Below are 8,393 nucleotides of genomic sequence, written 5' to 3'. Positions count from 1 at the left end.
TGAGCAAAATTAGCCAGAAACAAAAGGATAAATTCTCTATGGTCACACTAATATGTACTAACAGAATGAACAAACCTTGAGAGTTAAAGTTGAAGGCACATGTTATCAGGACATAGAGGTTAAAAATTGGACATTCAATGCTGAAGGAGTACAAAGTTTTCAACAAGATTGATTGTAAAGATGCAGAAATGGGTAGCACAATACAACCTGATGGTAGTGCAGCAAGCAGGTTTTGGAACAGGCAGACTTCTCTCCCACTTCTTCTGGTTCAGTTGTCTCCTCTGTAGAAAATCCCCAAGCTCCCACCCCTAGCCTTCAGTAATGGGTGAAACTGCAAGTAGGTGAAATAAGACACATTCCTGGGATGGGGACCCTTCCCTTAATGGTTCATATGCTTCTGTAACCCAGATTTGTGCCTTCTTAACTTAAACCAGCCAATCATTTACCTTGTCTTTAACATATCATCCTGCCCATAAAAACCAATGTTAACCTTTTGTTTGGGGGCTCAGACTTTCAGAGGCTACTCTGCTGAGCTCTATCACCATAGAAAATAAAACCTACTTCCTGAAACTTCAGAGACTTAGCCCAGTTGGTTCTATTTCTATATAACATTACAGGTGGCTTAAAGCCTTGTTCCTTTTTTGTGCAACAGTAGCATAATATTGTAAGTATAATGAACAAAGCTGAGTGTGAGTTTGGTTGAAAGAGGAAGGCCAATTGCATACGATACCAGATGGAAAGATAGAAGATAAAAACTGGTACTATATGACTTGGTGAAACCAAGAGTGGACAACAATGTTGATTACATGTACAAATACAAGAAAGTTTTGACATGAGGGTGAATAAATGAATGTCAACATTGCAATGTGTTGAAAATGGAATGGTACATGGAAAAATATGGGCAATATAAACTGGGGTTTATAGTTAGCTAAAATTATATTGTAATATGTTTCTACTAATTGTAACAAAGGCAATAGAGTAAAGCTAAATGTTAATGAGAATGGTGTGTGAGGGAGAGGACTATGGTTTTCTTTGTGTTGTTTTTCTTGTTCTTAATGTTTATTTATTTTTTTATTCATCATTTTTCCTCTTCTTTCTTTGTGGAGGAAATGGAAATGTCCTCATATAGATTGTGGTGGTGGATGACTAAATATGTCATTAAACTGGGAGCCATTGATGGTTTGTTTAGGATGGATTGCATGTTGTATGAATAAAACTGTTTAAAGAATAAACAGACAGATACAAGTGCTGGAGAAAATGTGAAAATTGGGATGCACTTACTCCTTGTTGATAGGGAAGTAGAAAGATAGAGCCCCTCAGGAGGGCAGTCTGGGGGTTCGCATGGAGCCTAAGAACAGGGTTGCCATTTGATTCTGCAGTCCCATTGTTAGGTACATACTTGGAAGAACTGAAAGCTGAGACATGAATGGACATTTGCTCACTGGTCTCTATGGTGGCAGTATGCATGATCTGCAAAGGATGGAGGTACCCTAAGGGTATGTGTGAAATATACATACAATGGATCACTGAATGTCTACAAGAAGGAATGAAATTGTGAGGAATGCAAGTAGTTGAATGAACCTTGAGGACATTATGTTGAGTAAAATAAGTCACAAAAAGAGACATATATTGTAAGGCCCCTCTAATTCAGACTAACTATAACATGAAAACACTGAGAATTGAATTTGAGAGAATAAGATAACAGTGGAAGGATTATAGTAAAGGTTCCTAGCCTGTAAGCTCTTACAGCAGTCACATATAGTCCTGAGTTCTCTTGTTGTTAAATTTTGAGATGCTGAGCTCTTTTTGTATAGCCTGGTCATTACACAGAATTTGGGCATCTGTGCAATACCTGAGATTCAGAGCTAGAGTTCTTCAGCTATGAGAGTCTGCATTACCCAATACAGCAACTGTTAAAGAGCTAAAATACAGATCATACTTCAATTGGAGAAATGAATGAAGCTGACCTGGTTAAGACTAAGGTAAATCAGATTAAAAGGTAAAAAATGATATTAACTATTTTAAAACTTCAACTTCTGTGTGCAATCAAAGAAAGTGATGTTTATTTGGTGAAAAACTTCTATTTTCAGTAGCAAGTTATCTAATTTAAATTGTATAGTCAGTTCATTTGAACACCTTATTTACATGGAACCTTGATTAGGGAGAGAGATCTTGTTGGTTTGAACAGATTAGTGTGATATACTGATACATCCCAGAGTAAGCTAAGTGGAAATTAAAAAAAAAAAATCTATTTGCAATCTCCCCTTGAGAGAATGGGGGAAAATGTGGAAATGTTAAACTGCCCCACCTGGGGAATTCCTGATATTCTGGCAAACACTGGGGATTATCAATATAATAGGCCAAGCCCTTAATCTGGGGCCTTACCCTTATGACATTTATTCCTGCAAAGGAGAAGATAAACCTACTTATAATTATGTCTAAGTATCACCTGCAGTGAACCCCTCTTGTTGCTCAAATGTGGCATTTCTCTCTAAGCCAACTTTGCAGTTAAATTCCCTAAATGAAACATGACTTCCAAGGGTGCATATCTCCTTGGCAATGTGGCACATTAATATTAGGGATGAGCATGGACTTGGCATCATGGGAATGAGAGAGACTTCTTGACAAAATAGAGGAAGAGAAATGAAACAAAACAAAGTTTCATTGGCTGAGAGATTTCAAATAGAATTGAAAGGTCATTCTGGAGGTTATTCTTATGCATTATACAGATATCACTTTTTAGTTTTTGGTGGATTACAGCAGTAAGAGGGAAATGCCTGCAACTGTTCAACTGTAGCTTTGATTCCTGAAGATGATTATATAAGTATATGGCTTTTAATATGTGGCATATAATTGTGAAATCCTTGTGACTAACATTGTGAAATCCTTGTGACTGACATTCCCTTTATCTAGTAAATGGACATAGGGGTAAATAAATAAAGATGAAATATAAGCAAATAATAGGAGGGATAGGGGATATGGGATGTTTTGGTGTTTCTTTATTTTTGAGTAATGAAAGCATTCAAAAATTAACTGTGGCAATGAATGCACAACTATATGATTATATTGTGAACCACTGATTGTATGCTGTATTAGTTAGGGTTCTCTAGAGAAACAGAATCAACGGGGAACACTTGCAAATATAAAATTTATGAAAGTGTCTCACGTGACCGTAGGAACGCAGAGTCCAAAATCCACAGGGCAGGCTGCGAAGCTGATGACTCCGATGGATGGCCTGGATAAACTCCACAGGAGAGGCTCACCAGCCAAAGCAGGAATGCAACCTGTCTCCTCTGAGTCCTCCTTAAAAGGCTTCCCATGATTGGATTTAGCATCACTAATTGCAGAAGACACTCCCCTTTGGCTGATTACAAATGGAATCAGCTGTGGATGTAGCTGACGTGATCATGACCTAATCCTATGAAATGTCCTCATTGCAACAGACAAGCCAGCGCTTGCCCAATCAGATGAACAGGTACCACAACTTGGCCAAGTTGACATCTGTCCCTAACCATGACATATACTTTGTATGAATATATTTTATGTGAATTTATCTCAATAAAATTGGGTTAAAATCTAGTCACAATAAATTTAAAATAACTGAAATTATAAAAACCACTTCCTCTCATCATAATGGAATGAAGCTGAAAATCAGTAACAGGTAGGCAACAGGAATTTCACAATCATACTGGGATTAAACACATACTTTAAAAAACCAATGGGTCAAAGATTAAATAGCTAGATAAAAGAGAAAATATCTCAAGACATAAGAAGTAAATAATACAACATATCAAAACTTATGGATGTACCAGGGGTCCAAGTCTCCCTGGTGACATGGCAGATGACTCCCTGGGATGAGTCTGGCCCTGGCACCATGGGATCAACAATACCATCCTGACCAAAAGGGGGGAAAGAAGTATAACTAATAAGATATCAATGGCTGAGAGAGTTCAAATAGATTTGAGAGGTTACTCTGGAAGTCACTCTTATTCAAGCTTCAGTTAGGCATTGCTACTGATCATAACTTACCAAACCCCAACCAAAACCATTCCAGCCAATCCTAAGAACCTAGGGCAATATTTAAGTTTCTACAAAGGCTCCATGCACTAGGGTAACTTTCCACAAACCTATAACCCCCAGATGGGTCCCTGGACAAGATAACTCCTGAAACCTAGAGGGCCCATCCTTTCCAGAATATTAGCTAGTTCCATCTCCTTACCCCATATTATTGACAGCCTCTCCCAATGTGAAAAAGTTAGAATTGGCATAGCCTAAATACCCATAAATAGTAGGAGAAAGATCAAAGGAAATGGTGGAATTATACAGAGAAGTTACGGTTTAACAAATGAGTAGGATTGCTGAATCATTATATTGATATTTATTTTAGTCTTCAGTTTCTTACAGCAGCTAGAAGGAAAAACCTAAAATTGTGTAATTGTAACCCACACCAAACTCTGAAATCTGCTCTACAACTAATTGTTGAACTGTGCTTTGAAATTTATTGCTTTTTTGTATATATATATTATTTTTCACAAAATAAGAAAAAGGTTGTGATGACAAGAAATATATATATTTCTTCTAGCTTCCAATGTTCTTGAGCTAGAAGGAAAAATCTGAGATGGTTGTATGGTAGCCCATGACAAATTCTGGGATCTTTACTACAACTACTTGTTGAAGAGTGCTTTGAAAATCACTGCTCTTTTCTTTCTTTGCTTTGTATATATGTTATATTATACAATAAAAGAAGTTAAAAAGAGCCCAGCACCACAGCAGCAAACCCAAGGACTCCTCTTGCAGTCCATGCTAAAGTTCTGAGATGGTCTGAGGAGGTGCACATGTCTATCTTTGAAGAGTTCAACCAGGCCTTGGAGCAACACAATGGCAAGACCATTTTCACCTACATAACTGGCTCTAAGGACACCAGAGGGAAAAGCTGGTGCCTGGACTGTGTACAGGCTGAACCAGTTGTACAAGAGGGACTGAAACACATCACCAAAGAAGTGTGTTCATCTATTGGAAGATCCAAACAATGACTTCATAAAAAACCTGAAAGTAACTGCAGTGCCTACACTACTAAAACATGGGCTTCCTCAAAAACTGGGGGATTCTGAGTATCTTCAAGCCAGCCTTGTGGAGATGCTATTCTCTGAAGATTAAGATTTGATTATAGCAATTGTACCCTGATTTCCTGATCTTACTATAGTATAAACAAATCTTAATAATTACTTTGAATTCATGTTAGCAATAAATAATGATGGTGTTAAAAAGCCTAACATATGTATAAACAAGAATGCTATTAAAATGTTCACAAACCCTCAAAAAAAAAGTTAAGAAAAACACTTATGGATACAGAGACTGCAGTGGAGATAGGAAAATTTATAATCCTAAATACCTCAATTAAAAAGAAAGAAGGAGCTAAAATCAAAGGAATACCTGAATACCTGCAGAAATAAGGAACAGAACAGCAAACTAACCCTAAAAGAAGCAAAAGGAAAGAAAAAACAAAGATTAAAGGAGAAATAAAGGAAACTGAGATTAAAGCAATAGAAAGAATTAATGAAGGCAAATGCTGCTGGTTCTTGGAAAAGAAATATGAAGTTGACTAACCTTTAGCTAGACTGCCTTGAAAAAAAGGAAAAAAGAAAGATCTCTCAAATAGTTAAAATCAGAATTTAGCAGGGGGACATTACAACAGATTCCTGTTAATACTGCCAGAATGTAATATATGAAAAATGGAATAGTTTTTAGTAAGGGAATTTATTAAGTTACAAGTTTACCATTCTCAGACCATAAAAATGGTGATCCAAACAAAAACATGTTCATCAAATTACAGTAGGCCAAATGAAGGTTATAAAAATTGGGAGCCCGGGGATTCACATTCTTGTTTTAGAGGTTAAGGGGAAAGCAATTGTGATAATTTACAAGCTGCCAAAATGTGACATACCAGAAATGGAATGGCTTTTAAAAAGGGGAATTTAATAAGTTGCAAGATTACAGTTCTAAGGCTGTGAAAATGTTGAAATTAAAGCAAAGCTATAGAAATGTCTGATCTAAGGTATCTAGGAAAAGATACCTTGATTTGAGAAGGCTGATGACATTCAGGATTTCACTCTCAACTGTAAGGGCACATGGCAAACACAGTGATGTTTGCTAACTTTCTCTCCAGGTTTGTTATTTCATGAAGCTCCCGTAGGGGCATTTTCTTTCTTCATCTCCAAGGGTCTCAGGCTGTATGGGCTCTCATGGCTCTTTGCAAAATGGTTCCCTCTTAAAGGGCTCCATTAAGCAACTCCACCTTGAATGGGTGGAGAAAATCTCCATGGAAACTACCTAATCAAAATTTACCTCCAACAACTGGGTGGGTCACATTTCCATGAATAATCAAAAAAGCTCCCACACAGCAATAGTCAATGAGGATTAAAGGATATGGCTTTTCTGGGGTACACCACAGATACAAACTGGCATATTCCACCCTTTGGACCCTCAAAAGGCATGTTCTTTCCAGATGCAAAATAATTCATTCCATCACAGTATCAGAAAGCCTTAAACCATTTCAATAACAATACAAACTAAGAAACAGTACAAAATCTTGTCAAAGTCAGCTTCAGACATGGCCTGTCCTAGGGCAAAATTCTACTCTGGCTCTGGACCTGTAAAACTCAGAACAAGTTATTTGCTGCCAACATACAAAGGAGGGACAGTCATAGGATAAACAGCCCATATCTATAAGGGATAATTGAAAGGAACACAGGGGTCACAGGACCCAAGCAGTTTCAAATACCTGCAGGGCAAACTCCATCAGATTTCAAAGTCTGAGAGTCATTTATCTTCAGGGCTTTATAAAGTGGCATTCCCACCCTTTCCAAGGGCCTAGGCAGTCACCCACCTTGCTCTGAATGAATCCTTGGGGTACAATGGGAAGACCACCTGTTTTTCAGCTCCAATCTCTCCAAGCCTCAGGTCCACACCTGCGCTCTCTGTCATCTCTGGAGCACATGCTCAACCCCTCCATGAGGTGGCAGCCAGGCTCTCCTGAATCCAAAAGGAGTGTGCTGTACTCTTTCCAAGGACCAAGACAGCACAACTCTTCCACTGCAATGATGTGGAAGGCTCACCCTCTGCCTTCAAGGAAAACTCACCCTCTCCAAGTACTTGGGTGTGTCCACTCTCCTGGCCCAATATTTTTGACTTTGGAACTTTGACTCCCTATTTCTGCCCCTGAAGACATTTTACCTTCACTTTGCCCCTTTTCTGAGGCTTTTAGTCCAGACTAGCAGTGGTTGCTTTTATACAGATCCTGCAACACCCTAGCTGGTTTACCGTGCAGTAAGCAGGTATCATGTCCATCAGACAGAGGAGTTTCCATAAGTCTTTCCTGGATAACTCCATCTACAATCCTGGCTTTTTCTAAAATGGCTGACTGGTTCCACATTTGGTTAAAGCCTCACATGGGGCACCACTATCTGGGGTCTCCCTTCTTGGAAGCCCAAAATTTTCCAGAGCTTCAACTTTTGGTTTATTTGTACCCAAGAGTTCAGTTCTCACGTTATATCTTTCCTGTCACATTTTACTATAAGCTGCAATAAGAAACCAGGCTGCACTTTCCACATCTGATTTGCAAATCTCTTCTGCTAAATATCCAAGTTCATAGCTTTTAAAATCTGCCTTCCATCTAAAGCCAACAGTCAGTTTTGACAAATGTTCTGCAACTTTAAAACAAGGGTCATCTTTCTTCCATTTTGCAATAACACACACCTCATTTCTCTCTAGAGTCTTGTCAGAGATATCTTTAGGGTTCACATTTCTACTAACAGTCTCTTCAAAGCATTCTAGACCTTCTCTGCCAAGCTTCACACAACTTTTCCAGAATCTTCCCCTTATCCATTTAAAAAGTTGTACCAATATGTTTGGTATTTGCGAACCACAGCAACACTCCAATTCTCTGGTACCAAAACCTTTTCTAGTTTGCAAGCTGCTGAAACGTGATTTTGCCAGAAATGGAACAGCTTTTAAAAAGGGAAGTTTAATAAGTTGCAAGCTTACTATTCTAAGGCTATGAAAATGTCAAAAGTAAAGCAAGGCTATAGAAATATCCAATAAGGCATGTAGAGAAAGATACCTTGGTTCAAGAAGGTCAGTGATGTTCAGAGTTTCTCTCTCAACTCCAAGGGTATTGTTAAACATAGTGATGTCTGCTAGCTATCCTCTCCAGGATTCTTGTTTCATGAAGCACCCCTGGGGGAATTCTCCTCTTTTCATCTCCAAAGGTCTCTGGCTGTGTGGGCTCCTGTGGTTCTTTGCAAAATGGCTCCCTCTTAAAGGGTTCCAGTAAGCAACCCCAACTTGAATGGGTAGAGATACATCTCCATGGAGACTATCTAATCAAAAGTTAC

At 38.4% G+C, this 8,393-nt stretch overlaps 1 pseudogene; it reads left to right on the top strand.

Annotated features, from left to right (window-relative positions):
* The first annotated feature begins 321 nt into the window (after window positions 1–321).
* LOC143673074 (thioredoxin domain-containing protein 17 pseudogene) lies at window positions 322–5,157 on the top strand (annotated as a pseudogene).
* Window positions 5,158–8,393: the final 3,236 nt, after the last annotated feature.

Source organism: Tamandua tetradactyla, unplaced genomic scaffold (genome assembly GCF_023851605.1).
Source record: "Tamandua tetradactyla isolate mTamTet1 unplaced genomic scaffold, mTamTet1.pri scaffold_109_ctg1, whole genome shotgun sequence".
Classification (NCBI taxonomy): Eukaryota; Metazoa; Chordata; class Mammalia; order Pilosa; family Myrmecophagidae; genus Tamandua; species Tamandua tetradactyla.
This window is presented reverse-complemented; position numbering and strand designations above follow the sequence as displayed.